Raw genomic sequence first — 21,257 nt, 5'->3', positions numbered from 1 at the left:
TAGGTCCTACGGAAGTAGTCGATCTGATACTGTAGGGAGCTCTGGAGGGTAAGTTATGCCTCAGAGTTTGTCCAGAGCTGAGGCAAGGAAATAGCTTCCAGACTCTGGCACCCTTCAGTTGTCAGTTAAGGGCTGCAGGGGTGGAAACTCCCAGGCATTTCTGACTCTCCATGTGCATGTGACCAGATGGGTCCAGTAGCCCACAGTGGTCCTGCAAAGAAAAGTAACATATACCACAAGTCAAAGCACACTGAGGCTGGCGGAGGAGCAGTAGAAGTGACCCTGTGGAGCACCAGACACGTCCCACCCTGCCAATCAGGGGCTTATCTGCAAAGAACAAATGATGGGAGAATTCTAGGTGACAGGCAGGTGCAGATGCTCGGGGCTAAGTTAACCACCCAAGCCCCTGAAGAGCCGATGCACATCAGCCTGCGGTTCCTGATTAGGATAGTACTCCTGCCTCTTGATTTGCTCTTTGCTCCTGGGCTCTCTGACCTCTCCTTCAAGGCCTTTGGCAGGATGCCTACAACCAAAGGTCTTTGGGTTGCTCAGCCCTCCTGACAGAATGCAGACAGAGCTCACCTCCAAGCCTGGGGAGTGTGTGTGGTCTGTTTTGGTGTGGTTGAGTTAGTAAAGGTTATCAGGTTTCCACCTCTGTTTGGAATTGCAGGATCAGAGGACGTAAGAAAACTAAAAGGCCATTTTTTTTGTAAAAAGAAGTGTTGTTCACCGTAACTTCTGCGAGAGCACTCTTAATTCACTGGTGCTAAATGGCGCTAGAGAACCCAGGCTTTGGCTCCCTTCAGCTCTCTCCTCTGCCTCTAATTGCCATCCCTATCATTTTTGCTTCCCCTTCCCCCATCCCTGCTTTTGTGTTTCTGATCACCCTGCCCTTCTCCCAGCCGGGTAACCAGTTGTTGGAGCTGGCACCACTGGGAGACAGGTGGGGCCACCTGTTCCTGCCAGGCCTTTCTGCACCGCCTCCAGCAGCTGTTGGCTTCTGGGCATTTCAAAGGCCCATTCAAAGGGAAGGAAACAAGAGGAGGGGATGTGGCAGGCTCGTCCAGGCTGGGCCTGAGTGCTGGCCAGCAGCCGTCATCAGCCTGTCCTGGAAAATCAGATTGAGAATTTTCAGCCAAATCCAAGTCATGGCTTCTATCAGGAATTATCTGATTCAAATTCCAAGTGGTGTTTGCATCCCTGGAGCTGTGGAGTGTACAGAAGCTTATTTGCACATGAACAAACAAATTAAAAAAACAAAAAAATACCCTCTTCCTAACAGCTGATCTAACTTTAACATTTAAAACAAAACAAACAAAAAAGCAAGCAAGCAGCTCTTTCCATGACTGTGCTGTGGTTCTATACCTTCCACTTGAAATATTAAGGATTCCTGAGATCTGGCTGGAAACGGGCTGGGTTTCGTTTGATGCCCAGGAGGTCGATTCCCACACAGGATATTTTACTACTCCAATTGTTACACTGCAGCTCAAAGCACGGAGATGTTAGACTGTGCTTTCCTGTTATTTCCTTGGGGACTTTGGCTATTTTTACTTATCACATTAAGATGAGTGTTGCATTTAAATAAATACAAATGTGGAAAGCACTGAAGAATTCATTACTGCTACATCTGACTGTGATTTAATTCCAAGACATTTTGTGAAGAAAAGCGGTTTCTAGGGTAGATACTGTCAGTCATATTGTGCTGCCAGCATTGGCTAAACGAAGCCATATACTCACTACTTATGCAATTTATATTATGCGAAGACATGCTTATAATTAAAATACCGAGAAGTCAAATGTAGCATAGAGTGAAATGTGTAAGGAGATAAGCACAATATGTGATGAAATATTTATCTTTTACATTTCTAAATATTTACCTTTACATTTCCTTTAATCCAAAGAACCAGCAATGCCTGCCCCATAATAAGTTCTAAAATATGGCAGTTTACTATTGATAAACAGAAAAAAAAATCCACGATCAATTAAATTTTGGAAATTTTTGTTTAAACAAAGTTAAGCAGGTAAGTTTACTGCAAACTCTTAGAGCCATTTACATGCTAATAGACCTTGTGAATCCCTAAAAGGAGTAGTATAATATGTTCTGAATCCCCGATGTATATAAACACAGAATCCGCCTTTTTTTTTTCTTAGTAAAGACCAGTGTTCACTGGCACACATTTGGGGAATCTCCTGTTCAACCCATTCAGAAATGAAACTGTAGAAATACATTAAATAGCACATTTAAAAAAATTTTATTGTCTATTATTAGCATATTCATTCTTACAAATTGTGATATTTCTTCATGTCCTTTACCCAACCTATCACTTCCCAAACCCTCTTAAATAATACATTTTAAAAGCCAGTATCTGTTACTATACATTTTATGAAGTACAGATTCTCACTTCCATGTACTCAATGCCATCCAGCTACCTTTCTTAAAAACTGGTTTGTTTACTTCATTACTTTATATTCAATTGCATCTTTACACAAATTTTGGCAAAGAGAGGTCAGCAAGGGCAGTCTTTATTGGATATTAAATTTAATATATATGTGTATATATATCCATATATATGTATTTCCATATTTAAATAGGGTGCCAATACCAGCTTTTCTTCTGAATTTTCTTTTTCTTTTTGAAGAAGAAAAACTTTATTTCAAACAAGTTCGGTAATATTCACGCTACAGCAAAGTCTGGTTATATCAAACAAGTTTCATTTCAAACCTGTATCGATGTATAAATTAGACATTATTTTGGAATGCTTAACTTCTGCTAAAATGTAAATTCAATCCAACATTATGCCAATTTTTACATTTATTTTAGACCCTGTTTTAATACTAGAGGTTAAGTTTTCATCACCAAAAAATGAGAATAACCCTACAGCTACCTACTAAGGTAATGAGCTGTGAAATTAATTCCTTAGTATCACTTTGAAAATATACACCTCAGTTGTTAAGAAATTCTGACTGCATTCAAATGTATTATTTAACTGTGATTCTTCAGTTATCATCCACTGTTGGCTTGATTGTCACTCCTGTTCTTGTCTGACCCCAACCAATTAAACGCCAGTGTTTCTCAACTCTTCAGCTAAGGGAAATTTTTTCTCCCACTTCTATGCACAAAGGACTAGTCAAAACGATTTTGCCCAGATCGGCCTAGATGGCACTAACTGTCCCTCCCATTAACAGGGATCCTGTATTCACCAGGAGCACTTCATTCTTAGAGTTTGCACCTTTGCTGCTTTCTCGTCCACTTCAGGGTATATACCTAGAAGCTGTTTAAACAGGAAACAGAAAATTTCCAGTTCTATGAAGACCTCGGTAAAACTCCAACTTTACTTTTGCACCAAGTACCTGCCCTACTATTCTGTGAGCCCAGCACAAAGTGGGATCAATTTTCCTCCCAACTCCAGTAAGACCCCCTAGAATAGCATACTGAAGGTCATTATTTTCCACAAAAAGAGATACAATTTTGGAAAAGATTGGTTTACACGTGAGTTTTCCTTCACTATCTTTGGAAACAATACCAGGTCTGACTTGTATCTCCTGGCCCACCTTTAATATCCCTTTCAGAATTCTACCACCAGCTACACCTCCCTTAAAGTCCTCTACTTCCCAGACAGGTTGATTGACATAAAGGACCTAATAACCATGAGTTGGGGTTCTGAAGTAAAGTCGGGAGTACCGGAATTTTCTCTGTGCTCAGAGACAACTTCAGTATTGTATTTCAGCTGAGCAGAAATTGGAATAAGGGGAGCTCCTTCTGCTATTGTACCTCGTACAAATGCAAGGATCTGTTCATACTGCTCTTTAGCTGACTTTCTTTTACCAAATCAGTTTTATTTTTTAAAGTTGAAATATGCTTCAGTTTCATGATTTGTATAGCAGCCAGTGTAAGACCTGCACGTCGTGCACAAATCCCACACGTCAGGATAGCTCATCTTGCAAAGACCATGAGACAGAGACCGATGCAATCTAGCAAGAGGAGTTTATTCCAGCATGCTGGGGTCACTCAGTCTCCTGGACAGGAGTGACCCTGAGCCCTTAACACAGGAGCTTTTTATACAGTTTTTTAGACAGACTTTTGCAACAGGATGAGTTGTATACTGCTTACTGGTTATCTGAGGCGACCTTTAGATTTATTGGTGGGCTTTAGCGGGCTGGCACACCGATAAGGAATAATGTATTTCCCAATCGTTTATCTTCCTTGTGGCCAGGTGGCCTCTAGATAAGGAACTGTCCAGTTCCTGGAAGCGGGTGGTGGATATTCCCTTCCTGGAATTTAGTGTGCCTGGGCCCGCCTTGATTATATCTGGCCTCTGCATAACCCCTTAGAAGCTGCCTTACTTAAAATGGCATTAGTTATGTTTTCTCATTTTTAGCAAGCATTAGTACAGAAGCAAATTGCGCATGTTAAAGTTATATTTTTCTCTACAATCCCCCCTGTTTCTTGTTCGTATTTCAATCATGAAATACTTGTCTCTTGTCGATTTAATTCCTGATATTGTTGTCTTAACATCATAATTTGAACAGTACTAACACGTTCTCTAACAAAAGCTAGTAAGCAATTTAAAATACAGGGACCGAAGGTCAGAAGCAATATTAAAATAATTAGTGGTCCTACACACACTTACTGCCATCTGATCTTTGACAAAGGCACCAAGCCTATTCACTGGGGAAGGGACTGCCTCTTCAGCAAATGGTGCTGGGATAACTGGATATCCATATGCAGGAGAATGAAACTAGATCCATACCTCTCACGGTATACTAAAATCAACTCAAAATGGATTAAGGATTTAAATATACACCCTGAAACAATAAAACTTCTTAAAGAAAACATAGGAGAAACACTTCAGGAAATAGGACTAAACACAGACTTCATGAACACGACCCCAAAAGCACGGGCAACCAAAGGAAAAATAAACAGATGGGATTATATCAAACTAAAAAGCTTCTGCACAGCAAAAGAAACAATTAACAGAGTTAAAAGACAACCAACAGAGTGGGAGAAAATATGTGCAAAATATATATCTGACAAAGCATTAATATCCAGAATATACAAGGAACTCAAACAACTTTACAAGAAAAAAACAAGCAACCCAATTAAAAAATGGGCAAAAGAGCTAAGCAGGCATTTCTCTAAGGAAGATATACAAATGGCCAACAGACATATGAAAAAATGCTCAACATCACTCAGCATCCGGGAAATGCAAATCAAAACCCCACTGAGATACCACCTAACCCCAGTTAGGATGGCTAAAATCCAAAAGACTCTGAACAATAAATGCTGGCGAGGTTGCGGAGAAAAAGGAACTCTCATACATTGTTGGTGGGACTGCAAAATGGTGCAGCCTCTATGGAAAATGGTATGGAGGTTCCTCAAACAACTGCAGATAGATCTACCATATGACCCAGCTATCCCACTGTTGGGAATATACCCAGAGGAATGGAAATCATCAAGTCGAAGGTATATCTGTTCCCCAATGTTCATCGCAGCACTCTTTACAATAGCCAAGAATTGGAACCAGCCCAAATGTCCATCATCAGATGAGTGGATACAGAAAATGTGGTACATCTACACAATGGAATACTACTCAGCTATAAAAACGAATGAAATACTGCCATTTGCAACAACATGGATGGACCTTGAGAGAATTATATTAAGTGAAACAAGTCAGGCACAGAAAGAGAAATACCACATGTTCTCACTTATTGGAGGGAGCTAAAAATTAATATATAAATTCACACACACACACACACACACACACACACACACACACACACACACACACAAAACCGGGGAGGGGGAAGAAGATATAACAACCACAATTACTTGAAGTTGATACGACAAGCAAACAGAAAGGACATTGTTGTGGGGTGGGGGGGAGGGAGAAGGGAGGGAGGTTTTGGTGATGGGGAGCAATAATCAGCCACAATGTATATCGACAAAATAAAAATAAAAAAAAATAAAAATAAAAAATAATTAGTGGTCCTAACAGGGTTGACACGAGGGTCGTGAGCCAGGGAGAGGAATTGAACCATGACTCAAACCAGCCCTGATTTTGTTCTCTTTCTCTTTTTCTTTTGGCTAGGCCTTCCCTGATTTTGGCCATGGAGACTTTAATTAGCCCTGAGTGATCAATGTGAAAACAGCATTCTTCTTTTAGTGCAGTGCAGAGTCCCCCTTGCTGAAGGAAGAAGAGGTTTAGTCCCCTTCTATTTTGTAGGACCACCTCAGAAAGAGAGGTGAGGGAGTCCTGTAATTCAGTAATTGAATTTTCTAGTTCTTTTTTTTTTTCTTAATTTTATTTTGTCGATATACAATGTGGTTGATTATTGTGGCCCATTACCGAAACCTCCCTCCCTCCCCCCACTCCCCCCTCCCACCCAACAAAGTCCTTTCTGTTTCCTTGTCATATCAACTTCAAGGATTTGTAGTTATTATGTCTTCTACCCCCCCACCCCCCTGGTTTTGTGTGTGTGTGTGTGTGTGTGTGTGTGTGTGTGTGAATTTATTTATTTATTTTTATCTCCCACCAATAAGTGAGAACATGTGGTATTTCTCTTTCTGTGCCTGACTTGTTTCACTTAATATAATTCTCTCAAGGTCCATCCATGTTGTTGCAAATGGCAGTATTTCATTCGTTTTTATAGCTGAGTAGTATTCCATTGTGTAGATATAGAACATTTTCCGTATCCACTCAGCCGATGATGGACATTTGGGCTGGTTCCAACTCTTGGCTATTGTAAAGAATGCTGCGATGAACATTGGGGAACAGATATACCTTCGACTTGATGATTTCCATTCCTCTGGGTATATTCCCAGCAGTGGGATAGCTGGGTCATATGGCAGATCTATCTGCAATTGTTTGAGGAACCTCCATGCCATTCTCCATAGAGGCTGCACCATTTTGCAGTCCCACCAACAATGTATGAGAGTTCCTTTTTCTCTGCAACTTCACCAGCATTTATCGTTCAGAGTCTTTTGGATTTTAGCCATCCTAACTGGGGTTAGATGGTATCTCAGTGTAGTTTTGATTTGCATTTCCCGGATGCTGAGTGATGTTGAGCATTTTTTCATATGTCTGTTGGCCATTTGGATATCTTCCTTAGAGAAATGCCTACTTAGCTCTTTTGCCCATTTTTTAATTGGGTTGCTTGTTTTTTTCTTGTAAAGTTGTTTGAATTCCTTGTATATTCTGGATATTAATCCTTTGTCAGATATATATTTTGCAAATATTTTGTCCCACTCTGTTGGTTGTCTTTTAACTCTGTTAATTGTTTCTTTTGCTGTGCAGAAGCTCTTTAGTTTGATATAATCCCATCTGTTTATTTTTCCTTTGGTTGCCCGTGCTTTTGGGGTTGTATTCATGAAGTCTGTGTCCAGTCCTATTTCCTGAAGTGTCTCTCCTGTTTTCTTTAAGAAGTTTTATTGTTTCAGGGTGTATATTTAATTCTTTAATCCATTTTGAGTTGACTTTAGTGTATGGTGAAAGGTGTGGGTCTAGTTTCATTCTCCTGCATATTGATATCCAGTTATCCCAGCACCATTTGCTAAAGAGGCAGTCTCTTCCCCTGTGTATAGGCTTGGTGCCTTTGTCAAAGATCAGATGGCTGTAGGTGTGTGGGTTGATTTCTGGATTCTCTATTCTATTCCATTGATCAGTGTGTCTGTTTTTATGCCAGTACCATACTGTTTTGGTTATTATACCTTGTAGTATAGTTTAAAGTCAAGTAGTGTTATGCCTCCAGCTTTATTTTTTTTTGCTCAGCATTGCTTTGGCTATGCGTGGTCTTTTGTTATTCCATATAAATGTCTGGATAGTTCGTTCCATTTCTTAGAAAAATGTCATTGGAATTTTGATTGGGATTGCACTGAATTTGTATATCACTTTGGGTAGTATGGACATTTTCACTATGTTGATTCTTCCAATCCAAGAGCATGGGATATCTTTCCATCTTCTTGTATCCTCTCTAATTTCTCTCAGCAGTGGTTTGTAGTTCTCATTATAGAGATTTTTCACCTCCTTGGTTAACTCAATTCCTAAGTATTTTATTTTTTTGGTGGCTATTGTAAATGGGCAGGCTTTCTTGATTTCTCTTTCTGCATGTTCACTATTGGAGAATAGAAATGCTACTGATTTTTGTGTGTTGATTTTGTATCCTGCTAATGTGCTGAAATCATTTATCACCTCCAAGAGTTTTTTTGTAGAGGCTTTAGGCTGTTCGATATATAGGATCATGTCATCTGCAAACAGGGACAGTTTGACTTCATCTTTTCCAATCTGGATGCCCTTTATTTCCTTCTCTTCTCTGATTGCTCTGGCTAGTACTTCCAACTCTGTGTTGAATAGGAGTGGTGAGAGTGGGCATCCTTGTCTAGTTCCTGTTCTTAAAGGAAAAGCTTTCAGCTTTTCCCCATTCAGGATGATATTGGCAGTGGGTTGGCATATATGGCTTTAATTATGTTGAGATATTTTCCCTGTATACCTAACTTATAGAGGGTCTTTGTCATGAATGAGTGCTGAATTTTATCAAATGCTTTTTCAGCATCTATAGAGATGATCATATGGTCCTTGTGTTTGACTTTATTAATATGGTGTATCACATTTATTGATTTGCGTATGTTGAACCAACCTTGCATCCCTGGGATGAATCCCACTTGATCGTGATGAATAATTTTACGTACGTGTTGTTGTATTCTGTTTGCTAGTATTTTAGTGAGGATTTTTGCATCTATATTCATCAAGGATATCGGCCTGTAGTTTTCTTTTTTGGTTATATCTTTACCTGGTTTTGGTATCAGGATGATGTTTGCTTCATAGAATGAGTTTGGGAGATTTGTGTCTGTTTCAATCTTTTGGAATAGTTTGTAAAGAATCGGTGTCCATTCCTGTTTGAATGTTTCGTAAAATTCTGCTGTGAATCCATCTGGTCCTGGGCTTTTCTTTGTTGGGAGCCTTCTGATAACAGCTTCAATCTCCTTTCTTGTTATTGGTCTGTTCAGGTTTTCTACATCGTCATGGCTCAGTTTTGGGAGCTTGTGTGTGTCCAGAAATTTGTCCATTTCCTCCAGATTTTCAAACTTATTGGCGTATAGTTGTTTATAGTAGTCTCAAATGATTCCTTGTATTTCAGATGAATCAGTTGTAATATCGCCTTTTTCATTTCTAATTTTTGTTATTTGAGTCTTCTCTCTTCTTTTTTTTTTTTGTTAGCCATGCTAATGGTTTGTCAATTTTATTTATTTTTTCAAAAAACCAACTTTTTGATTCATTGATCTTTTGTATTATTTTTTGAGTTTCAATTTCATTAAGTTCTGCTCTGATCTTAATGATTTCTTTCCATCTGCTAACTTTAGGTTTGGATTTTTCTTGTTTTTCTAGATCATTAAGGTGATGTTTTAGGTTGTTCACTTGCCATCTTTCTATTCTTCTGAGGTGAGCATTTAATGCAATAAATTTCCCCCTTAATACTGCTTTTGCAGTATCCCACAGGTTTTGGTATGATGTATCATTATTTTCATTAGTTTCAATAAACTTTTTGATTTCCTCCTTGATTTCTTCTTGGACCCATATGTCATTAAGTAGAATGCTGTTTAATTTCCGTGTGTTTGTATAGTTTCCAGAATTTTGCTTGTTATTGATTTCTAGTTTTAATCCATTGTGGTCTGAGAAAATACATGGGATAATTCCAATTTTTTTGAATTTGTTGAGACTTGATTTGTGACCTAATATGTGATCTATCCTGGAGAAGGAACCATGTGCTGATGAGAAGAAAGAATATTCTGAGGTTGTTGGATGGAATGTTCTGTAGATATCTGCCAAGTCCATTTGGTCTAGAGTATTGTTTAGATCTTGTGTTTCTCTGCTGATTCTTTGTCTAGATGATCTGTCCAATATTGACAGTGGGGTATTCAGGTCCCCTGCTATTATGGTATTAGTGTCTATTTCCTTCTTTAGGTCTAATAGAGTTTGTTTTATAAATCTGGCTGCTACAACATTGGGTGCGTACATATTTATGATTGTTATGTTTTCTTGATGGATCAGTCCTTTTATCATTATGTAGTGTCCCCCATTGTCTCTTTTTATGGTTTTTAGTTTAAAGTCTACTTTGTCAGATATAAGAATAGCTACTCCAGCTCGTTTTTCTTTTCTGTTTGCATGGTAAATCTTTTTCCATCCTTTCACTCTTAGTCTATGTGAGTCTTTATGGGTGAGATGGGTCTCTTGAAGGCAGCATATAGTTGGGTCCTCCTTTTTAATCCAGTCAGCCAGTCTGTGTCTTTTGATTGGTGAATTTAAGCCTTTTACATTAAGAGTTGTTATTGAAAAGTGTTGATTTATTCCTAGCATTTTATTCATTGTTGTTTGGTTGTCTTAGGTGTCTTTTGTTCCTTGCTTTCTGATTTACTGTTTGGTTTCTGTGTTTGTTGGTTCCTTAGGTTGTAGAAAGCCTTTTTGTTTGTTTGTTTTCTCTTCATGAATGCCATTTTTATTATCCTAGTGGCTTTAGATTTTTCTTGGGTTTTTATGGCAGTGGTAGTTATTTTTCAGGAACCAAACCCAGTTCTCCCTTGAGGATTTCTTGTAAGGGTGGTCATGTGGTGGTGAACTCCCGCAGTTTTTGTTTGTCTGAGAAATATACTATTTGTCCTTCATTTCGGAAGGATAGCTTTTCAGGGTAGAGTATTCTTGGCTGACAATCTCTGTCTTTTAGTATTTTGAATATATCATCCCATTCCTTTCTGGCTTTTAGGGTTTGTGATGAAAAGTCTGATGTTAGCCTGATTGGGGCTCCCTTACAGGTGATTTGATGCTTCTCTCTTGTGGCTTTTAAGATTCTCTCTTTGTCTTTGAGTTTTGCCAACTTGACTATAACATGTCTTGGAGAAGACCTTTTTGGTTGAATACGTTTGGAGATTGTTGAGCTTCCTGGATCTGAAGATCTGTGATTTTTCCTATACCTGGGAAGTTTTCTGCCACTATTTTGTTGAATATGTTGTCAATGCAATTTCCTTTTTCCTCCCCTTCTGGAATACCCATGACTCGGATATTTGAGCGCTTGAGGTTGTCTGATATCTCTCTCAGATTTTCTTCAATGTCCTTGATTCTTTTTTCTTTCTTTTTGTCTGCTTGTGTTATTTCAAACAGCCCATCTTCAAGTTCAGAGGTTCTCTCTTCAACTTCCACAAGCCTGCTGGTTAAACTCTCCATTGTGTTTTTCATTTCGCTGAATAACTTCTTCAGTTTGGCAAGTTCTGCTACATTTTTTTTCAGGGCATTGATTTCCTTGTATATTTCCTCTTTCAGGTCCTGTATACTTTTCCTCGTTTCATCATGATGTCTAGCTGAGTTTTCTTGTATCTTATTCAGTTTCCTTAGAATTATCACTCGAAATTCCTTGTCAGTCATTTCAAGGGCTTCTTGTTCTATAGGATCTAGAGCTTGAGATTTATTATCTTTTGGTGGTGTACTTTCTTGATTTTTCGTATTTCTGGTATGTTTTCTTTGATGTTTATTCTCTGTGGCAGGGGGTTTCACAGTCCACAGGTTTGACACTATTGACTGACTAAGATGTTGCTGTGGTTGCCAATTTGGTATGGCTGCCTCAGTGACTCCCTGTTCCATGTGCTCTGGCCCAGGCTACTGGGATGTGTCGAGGCACCGCAGAGCATGTGGTCTCTGCAGAGCTTCCCCTTCCCCTGCAGGATGTCTCCCTGCTCTGTGCTCACTAGGCCAGGCTTGGGATAGAGCTGGGTGGCAGCAGTGAAGCCTACCTGCTGCTGGATCGCGTGGCCGTGGCCCCCCCCCCACAGGGTGTGTGGACTCTACGGAGCTTCTCTCTCCCTTGCTGTATGACTCTGTGCTCCGTACACATGAGGCCGGGCTGCTGGATTGTGCCGCAGCAGCGTGGACCCCGTGGAGTTCCCGCCTCCCCTGCCGGACGTCTCCCCACTCTGTGTGCACTGGGCTGGGCTGGGAGTGATGCCGGGTGGCAGCGGTGAAGCCTACCTGTTGGATCATGCAGTGGCGGCCCCACAGGGCATGTGGTCTCCGCGGAGCTTCTGCCTCTCCTGCTGGACATCTCCCTGTCTCAGCCGCAGGTTGATTCACTTCCAGCTCCAGGGACGGGCAGGTGGGGGCAGGGGGTCAGAAGCCACAGTCACTGCTGCAGCCCGGGATGACGCACGCTGGCTCAGGCCTCCATGTTTCCACGTCTTCGGCTATGGCTGTGACGCGGGCTGCGGTGCACCAGCCGGTCACACCCATGGGTTGGGGGAAGATTCCTGGTTCTTGGCAGGGTAAAGACACCCTTTCAAAGCCATTCCTTTGCGCCGATTCTGCTACAGCTGCATCTGGCGTGGGCCTCAGGCTGCTTCTCCTTGTGGCAGAAAAGCGGCAGGCAGCTCTCCTCTTCCGCCTTCGTGACCTCCACTGTAGTCTGAATTTTCTATTTCTTTAATATCAGCATCTATGGTTGCCTGCAAACTTTGGTAATTCTGATGTTGAATAACCAGAGCTGAAGCTCCTGTATCTGCCCCAGCTGCTCCCAATCCTAAGCCTAAGAGGACAGAGAGCGTGATACTTAGAGGCTCCCTTTTGGATCGGTAGTTCCCATTATTTTCATCCCAATATGATAATAGTTCTTCATAGGGATGGTAAATGAGCTGAAGCAATAACTGAATCAAGACACAGAAATCTTGGGTCTCTTTTAGGACATGTAAGCTAACACAGGGCGTGACCCCAGTAGTGCAGGCCCACCATCCTTCTGGAGGGGGCAACAGATATGTGTCACTAGACCACTGGGTCATGTTAAGAGTCTGGTTGTACAGCTGGCTGTGTGAGGAGGGGATCTTTCCCACACATGTTCCTTGCCCCGCAACAGCTGATAGAGTGAGTTTGATCTGTTGTTGCTGCCAACAACAGTTGGAGACATCGGTTGTAGTATTAATTTTATTTCTGAAGGCTATTCCTTCATAATATGGGGGAGCAACAATATAACAAAGCCAGCAGGAGCGGGTAGCATTGGGGTTGGTACTATTTAAGACCTTGAAGGCTTCAGAAATTAATCAGAATAACCCAGGTTGTTTTTGAGGCTTAGGCTCAGGGGGGCTGAGTTATTTCCTTTGGTGCTGCAGCCTCTGACCCTGCAGTGGGGACTGAGGGCTCTGGTTGGGTACCCAGGGGTGCTGGGGTAGTCTTTGGTTTTACCCCTGGAATTAGGTATTTATTTGGGCCTATGGCAGTATACTGGTTTCTGTTTTTGCTTGATGGTAAACAACAGCCCATCATCATACCTCTCTTTTAAAAAACCTTAATCCCCACATATATCCTTTGTCCCATCCGCTAGCCTTTTTCCCTGCTTCTGTGAAAGACACTCTGAGGGGGTGGCACCACCCACTGCAGGTAGAGACCAGTGTCCACGTAAAGTAGCTGCTTCCTGATCGGCCTGCCCACCCTTCAGCAGGGGGAGAGGGGTGGGTATAATTAGCAGTTACCTTTATATAGTCCCAGGAGGACGAGGGATGCCAGTATGTGTCTCCCGTGGTCTCACAGCCCCAGTTTTTACAGAAATAATCTGCTTTGCCTCCACACTGATAGTTTAGTGTTCTGCTACGGTGGAACCCAGGGCACACATAGAAGGTGAGGGCACTCAGCATACTTCGCCATTGTGCTGTAGAGCAACTCCCCCATGGATCGAGCCCGCAGTGCTCCAGTGGGGAGGGGATAGAAGGGGGCCTGAGAGTATCAAAGTATCCTTCTAAATCCCAGTTTCCTGGGGCTCCTAAAGCTAGTTCACATACATCTGGAAATAAGTCAGGCCACCACCCTCCTGTAGTCACCTTGGATTGACTCCAGATTTTATCTCCCACCCCATTTACAACATACCAAGTGAAATTTCTGGGGATATGTGGGCTGCTAGCTCTTGGGCCCTGGAAGAGAATTGTTAGACATAAGAGAAGCAAGAGAGTTTTCATCTTACAACATCAGGGTGTCCGAACAATTTTCAGTCTTAAGGGGTGTTCCTTGGAACTCTGGAATCTCCAGGTGGCGTCTCTCAGTCCTTGGTCCTCTGCCAGTGCAGGATTTATGTGCGAGGCATGGATCCAAGTAGAGATCCCATCTACCTTCACAGCCATGGGGGTTGTCAAGAGCACCAGGTAAGGTCCTTTCCAGTGGGGTTCCAGGGTCTGGGAGCAATGTTGTCTCACATAGACTGTGTCTCCAACCTGGAACTGGTGAGAAACTTCGGGGGTCCCAGGTTCATAGGCAGCCACCAGCTGCGTCCAGACTTCCTTCTGCACCGCTTGCAGTCCCTTCAACCTGGCATATGTCACTGTTACTGTGGCAAGTGGGTTCAAAGTCATCCCCCGGTAAAGTCAAGGGGGCAGGGGTACCATAGAGAATTTCAAAGGGGGTCAGGTTGAACTGGGGGGGGTGTTCCTAGCTCTAAACAGGGCCAAGGGAAGGAACACCACCCAATCCATGCCAGTCTCCATGGTTAATTTAGTCAGGGTCTCTTCGAGAGTTCTGTTCATCCTTTCTACCTGCCCTGAACTCTGGGGTCTGTAGATACAATGTAATTTCCAATCGACCCCTAGGTGTCTGGCCACTCCCTCGCTTACCTTGGCAATGAAGGCAGGCCCATTGTCGGACCCAACTACCTTGGGTACCCCAAAGCATGGGAAGATTTCTTCCAGGATTTTCTTGACCATGACGGTGGCAGTTTCCTGCTTAGTTGGGAAAGCTTCCACCCATCCTGAGAAGGTGTCTACAAAAACTAGGAGATACTTGTAACCATATTTACCTGGCTTGATCTCTGTAAAGTCTACTTCCCAATATACTCCTGGTCTGTCTCCCCTGAGTCTCTTGCCAGGTCCTGCTGTATTTTTGCAGACATTTACTTTTTGACAGGGTACACAGCTTTTAACTATCTGCTCTGCTAATTGTTTTAGCCCTATGATATGATATTTTGTTCTTAGGGCAGTCTGGACCAATTTGTTTACTCCCAGATGAGTCCATTGGTGCATTTGTTTGATCATGGCGCATGCTTGTCCTTGTGGCAAGATAGGCTTGCCTGACGCTGCATGCCAACGCCCTTTTTCCTGATCATAGTAGTTATTAGAGTCCCTTGAGATCACTGCTACGTCCTCAGCAGAGTATTTAAACTTGGGCTTTTCTAGCTCAGGGACGTTAACTAACAGAATAGATGTGGACCCGTGGGCTGCCGCCCTTGCCTCAGAATTGGCCAAGTTGTTTCCCCTGGAGATGGGGGAATCCCCTTTCTGGTGGCCCAGGCAGTGTATTATACTCACTTTTAGCAGTTGGTGAAAGGCCTCTAGCAGGGCTACAATCTCTTCCTTGTTTTTAATTTCTTTTCCTCCAGAGGTTAGCAGACCTCATTGTTGATAGATAGCACCATGCACATGGGCAGTGGCAAAGGCATACCTGCTGTCCGTATAGATGTTGATTCTTTTGCCCTCTCCTAGTTCGAGGGCTTTTGTGAGGGTGATGAGTTCTGCCTTCTGAGCGGACGTTCCTGCAGGTAAGGCCTGTGCCCATATCAGGTTCTGGCCATCTACTATAGCGGCTCCTGCCTTTCGTACTCCTTCCTCCAGGAAACTGCTGCCGTCAGTAAACCAGGTGGCTTCGGCGTCCGTCAGAGGCTGATTTGACAAGTCTTTCCGCCATCCATGTGCCTCAGCAAGCACTTGTTGGCAGTCATGGATAGGAGGGTCAAGGTCAGTGTCTGGGAGCAACGTGGCTGGATTTAAGCTCGCGGGGGAGCAAAAGTAACCCAGTCTGAGTTCACTATCAGAGTCTGATAGTGAGTCATGCGAGCATTTGTGAGCCAGTGGTCCAGGGCTGGCAGACAATACTCTTTAAGGCAAGAGGTGTCGAAATTACTAAACTCTGTCCCATAGTCAACTTGTCAGCATCTTTTACCAGAACTGCGACTGCCACTATGATCCTTAGACAAGCTGGCCACCCCAAGGCTACAGGGTCTAATTTTTTAGACAGATATGCTACAGGTCTTTTCCAGGGGCCCAGTTTTTGAGTTAGGACCCCCTTTACAACCCCCTTATTTTCTGCCACATACAAGTGGAAGGGCTTGGTTATGTCGGGGAGCCCCAAAGCCGGTGTGGACATTAAGGCCGTCTTGATGTTGTCAAAAGCCTGTTGCTCCTCTTTTCCCCACTTGAAGGGCTGACTGTTTTTAGTGAGGGGGCATAATGGGGCTGCCATCTCAGCAAAACCAGGTATCCATAGGCAGCAGAACTCGGCAGTACCTAAAAATTCCCTGACTTGTCTTAGATTAGTGGGTGGCAGAATGTGAAACACTGTCTCTTTTCTGGCCTCAGACAACCATCTTTTCCCGTCTTTAAGAAGGTACCCCAAGTAACTGACCTGTCGCTTGCAGATCTGAGCCTTTTTGGTGGAGACTCGATAGCCCAGTTCTGCCAACTCTGTGAGGAGGCACTTTGTTCCTTCCAGACACAGTTCCTCATCAGCTGCTGCCAGGAGGAAGTCATCTACATACTGCAACAGAGTTACCTGGGGGTTAGAGGCCTGGAACATGGCCAAGTCTTGGTGGAGGGCCTCGTCAAAGATGGTGGGCGAATTTTTGAACCCTTGAGGCAGGCGGGTCCACGTGAGTTGCCCTGCTAGGCCAGTCTCTGGATCTTTCCACTCGAAGGCAAAGTAATCTTGACTTTTTACAGCTAACGGTAAGCAGAAGAATGCATCTTTGAGATCCAGTACCGAGTACCAGGTCCTGTCTGGGGGTAAAGAGCATAAAAGATTATAGGGGTTAGGAGCTGTGGAGTGGAGGTCGGCCACCTGCTTATTTACCTCTCGGAGGTCTTGGACCTGTCTGTAGTCATTAGTCCCAGGTTTTCAGACCCGTAGCAAGGGCGTGTTCTAGGCCGATTGGCACTTTCGTAGGATCCCCAGCTGGAGCAAATGGGCAATGTGGGGTCGGATGCCTTCGTGTGCCTCTCGGGACATTGGGTATTGTCGGACAGTTACAGGACTGGCCTGAGCCTTCAGCTCTACATGGATGGGGGGCCGGTTTTTAGCCTTCCCTATCCCTGCAGTTTCTGCCCATGCCTGGGGGTAGTTTTCTAACCACAAGTCCATCTGCCCGGTCTCCTGCCCTTGTTTTTCAAACAATTGGTATTCATCTTCTAACCTGAGAGTTAGTACCTGGAGAGGATTTCCTTGTCGATTTAGCACCCGAGGTCCCTCGGGGTCAAAATGAATTTGAGCACCCATTTTGGTGAGGAGGTCTCTTCCCAGTAGTGGGTAGGGGCACTCAGGAATGACAATGAACGAGTGGGATACCCGGCCCATGCCTAGGTCCACTGTTCTTTGGGTATTCCATGAGTACTGCCTGTACCCTGTAGCCCCTTGTACCCACAACTTCTTTTTGAGAAGGGGTCCATTTGCTTGTTGTAATACTGAATTTTCGGCTCCAGTATCTACCACGAACTGAGTAGGCTTCCTCTCCACTGTTAGAGTTACCCTGGGTTCGGGGAGGGCGTCCGAACCCCGTCCCCTCTAATCACTATCTTCCTGCAGGGCCAAGACTTTGGGGGCCTGAGGTTTTTTCTTTTTCTTGGGGCATTCTCAGACCCAGTGTCCTTTCTCCTTGCAGTACGCACCCTGATCCTTTGCTAGGGGTTCCTTCCTGTTGCCCAGTACTGTCTTACTGGACTCCCTAGTTTCCCTGACTACAGTGGCCAGAATTTTGTGAAGATTTCTTTCTTGGCGCTTTTCTCTCTTTATTTCTTTAGCTTCCTTCTCTTTCTGCTTTCTTTCTTCTTTCTCTTCCTCTGACTCTCCATTATGATAAACCTTTTCCGCCACCTGCACTAATTCCCTCAACGACTTATCTTGTAACCCTTCAAGCTTCTGCAGTTTCTTCCTGATGTCTCTACTAGACTGGTCAATAAAAGCAACTGTCACTGTAGCCTTGTGTTCCTCACTACTAGGATCATACAGGGTAAACTGACGGAATGCCTCCATGAGTCTTTCCAAAAATGCTGACGGAGACTCATTGGGCCCCTGGATCACCTCTCTTACCTTAGTCAAATTGGTGGGGCATTTTGCTGCCCCTCAGAGACCTGCCATTAGAGCCTGGCAATAGACCTTCAGGTGCTCCCTACCTTCTGCTGAGTTAAAATCCCAATTAGGTCTGGTCAATGGGAATCCTGCATCTATGACATCAGGGAGGAGGGTAGGTCACCCATCGGCTCCTGGAACGTTCTTTCGAGCCTCCAGGAGGATCCATTGTTTCTCCTCAGAGCTGCTGGCAGTCATCCCAGGTGGGCTGATGAGTAAAGAGGAGGGATCCTACAAGGTTAGTGAGACCCTGGGGGTTTTCAGAGAAAGGGGGATTCTGAGATTTCCAGTTGTAAAGATCGGAAGAGGAGAAAGGCCAGTACTGGAAGGGCTGGTTGCCCTCTTCATCAGGAGGGCCATAAGCCCACAGGGGGAAGATAGGAATTGCCTCTGAAGAAGCCACTCATTTACTGCATGTCCCTTGAGCAGGCCCTCTTTCAGGTCCTTGTGGGTCCTCTGGCGGAGCTGACGGGCAGACTGCCTGTGGTCGGAGAGAAGGGGGATAGGGAGGGGGAGGGTCTAGAAGAAGCAAGTCTGAATCAGTGGAGGGTAGGACTTCTGGCTTCTTTTCCACTTCTCGAAGGGCAAATACAGCCGATGGACCTGTTAGGGGAACAAAGGGACGGACCCATGGAGGAGGATCCGTGACTAGATCTTCCCAGACAATGATATAAGGTATCTGGTCTGGGTGACTTTCAGAACTGAAAATCTTTCTTTTTACCGCTGTGATCAGTGGCGGAGAGAAGGAACCTTCAGCGGGCCACCCAAGTTGGAAAGTCGGCCACTCCGAAGAACAAAATGTCACCCACTTATTCCTTCTAACCTGCACAGACAAATTATTAGCTCTGTCCTTCACGTCAGTCTAGTATTTCAGAGTCAGACTTAAAGGGGTTGAAACAGTCTGCCCCATGTCACCCCAGTAAATCGTCAGTCCCCACACACATGCAACCAGACAAACAAAAACCAAAACACTGACGCGCCCCTGCCACGGGTGCCACAACCAGATTATCAGAGAACTTGGGAGGGGTCTCTTTTCTAGAGATCTCCCATGGAGCCAAACCTGTTTGCCTCCAACAGAGGAATCTGGAGCGTCCTCCACGATTCCTGTGGCCGCGACATGCTGGTATGTCTACCCACCACTATGACCACTACAGACCGATGGCTCCGTCTCAGAGCCTCAGAAACCAGATTACAGCAAACAACAAAGACACAAAGACAGACACAGCAGACAAACAGAGACAACCGTGGTACCGGCTCGAGCGATCCTCCATTCTCTAGTCTCTGGTCCCGGAGAGAGCCGATTCCCATCCAACGCACCAAAATGTAAGACCTGCGCACTGTGCACAAATCCCACACGTCAGGATAGCTCACCTCACAAAGACCATGAGACAGAGACCGATGCAATCAAGCAAGAGGAGTTTATTCCAGCATGCTGGGGTCACTCAGTCTCCTGGACAGGAGCGACCCTGAGCCCTTAACACAGGAGCTTTTTATACAGTTTTTAAGACAGACTTTTGCAACAGGATGAGTTGTATACTGCTTACTGGTTATCTGAGGCGACCTTTAGATTTATTGGTGGGCTTTAGCGGGCTGGCACACCAATAAGGAATAGTGTATTTCCCAATCGTTTATCTTCCTTGTGGCCAGGTGGCCTCTGGATAAGGAACTGGTCAGTTCCTGGAACCGGGTGCTGGTTATTCCCTTCCTGGAATTTAGTGTGCCTGGGCCCGCCTTGATTATATCTGGCCTCTGCATAACCCCTTAGAAGCTGCCTTACTTAAAATGGCATTAGTTACGTTTTCTCGTTTTTAGCAAGCATTAGTACAGAAGCAAATTGCGCATGTTAAAGTTATATTTTTCTCTACACCAGGTGTTGGGGAGTCTGAGGTTAAGGGCAAGATTCATACCAGCTGCCCACAGAAAAGCTGCATCCCTCAGTGCTGCACAGTGCCACATTGCAGCAGTCAACAAAGGAGACATGCCTGGCTGACTTGAAGCCCCCTCTGTAGGACCGTCTGTAGGAAACCCATGGGGGTACTACTTCCATAGGATCTGTAACATTCCGGCCGAGGACTACCTGGGGCATCAAGTTTATAATTCTTAGCATTAGCATATCTAATATGACTATAATATTTCTTTCATTTAGCTTTTGAACCTGACAGTATGAACTCCAGAAATAGCTTTTACATTTGTGGATTTCCCAAGTGCTCCATGACCAATTGTACCTATGTTAAGTGTGGCTTGTCTGCTCATAACTTCGTGTGAAAGTGCCATCAACTTGGTAACATCCAAGGTGGCGAGATCCTGGCGAGAGAGATGCAGCTGACACCACCACTCCAGCCTCAAAAACCCTGGTTTTCAAATGGGTACCTAGAGAGGATTTAATACAGGTAGTAGTTACCAGAGTATTAAAAAGGCTAAAAGAACAAAATCAGAAGATGAAATAACCCAAATAATAATACTTTGATGAAATACTAACAATGCTAGGGCTGGGGAATGTAAGAGAGAGGAAAGGTTACCAGGAGTCCCCTCTCTGCTGTGATGCTGGGGGCTTCCTGGGGGATCGTGGGACCACCTGGGAGGGACCCACGGGCTGATGCTGGAACTGCCAGGTGAGAGCCTTGGGCAGTAGAGGGCTTGCGTGCCTGGTGCAGGAGCACAGAGGAGGTGCTGAGCTGGTGCTGAGCTGAGCAAGAGACTCCACGAGGGCGTCCTCAGCGGCCGCAGCAGCCCATCGAAGGCAGCGGCAGGGAGGGGACCACTGCTGTCCTCCGCCTGCCTCCCCATCTCCTGTCAGGGCTTCCCAGGGCAGAACCTAACAGAAAGCCGATGAATACGAATGTCTGGAAAATGAAGTTCCCAGCTTCCTAAAATACAAATCAGTGAAGGAAAGGGAAGGAACGGGAGCTGAGGAACCGCAAAGGACCAGCAGGTGGGCAGAGAGAACTTGAAAAAGCAATCACATGGTAGATTTTAAAATAAAGCCATTTCCCCTCATGGTCATGTGAGAAACTGGTTTCTTTTAACTTTGAAGATTTGAATTAATAATGATGAGATTAAATCAGCATTGAATTAAGGTAATTTGGGGGAAATAAGGATATCTTTTTAAAAGAAAATCCTTTCAACTCAGAT

General features: G+C 44.0%; 1 pseudogene; it reads right to left on the bottom strand.

Moving 5' to 3' along the window:
* Window positions 1-2,997: 2,997 nt before the first annotated feature.
* On the bottom strand, window positions 2,998-20,912 carry LOC134372589 (eukaryotic translation initiation factor 2 subunit 3, X-linked-like; annotated as a pseudogene).
* Window positions 20,913-21,257: the final 345 nt, after the last annotated feature.

This window comes from Cynocephalus volans, chromosome 3 (genome assembly GCF_027409185.1).
Source record: "Cynocephalus volans isolate mCynVol1 chromosome 3, mCynVol1.pri, whole genome shotgun sequence".
Lineage (NCBI taxonomy): Eukaryota > Metazoa > Chordata > Mammalia > Dermoptera > Cynocephalidae > Cynocephalus > Cynocephalus volans.
This window is presented reverse-complemented; position numbering and strand designations above follow the sequence as displayed.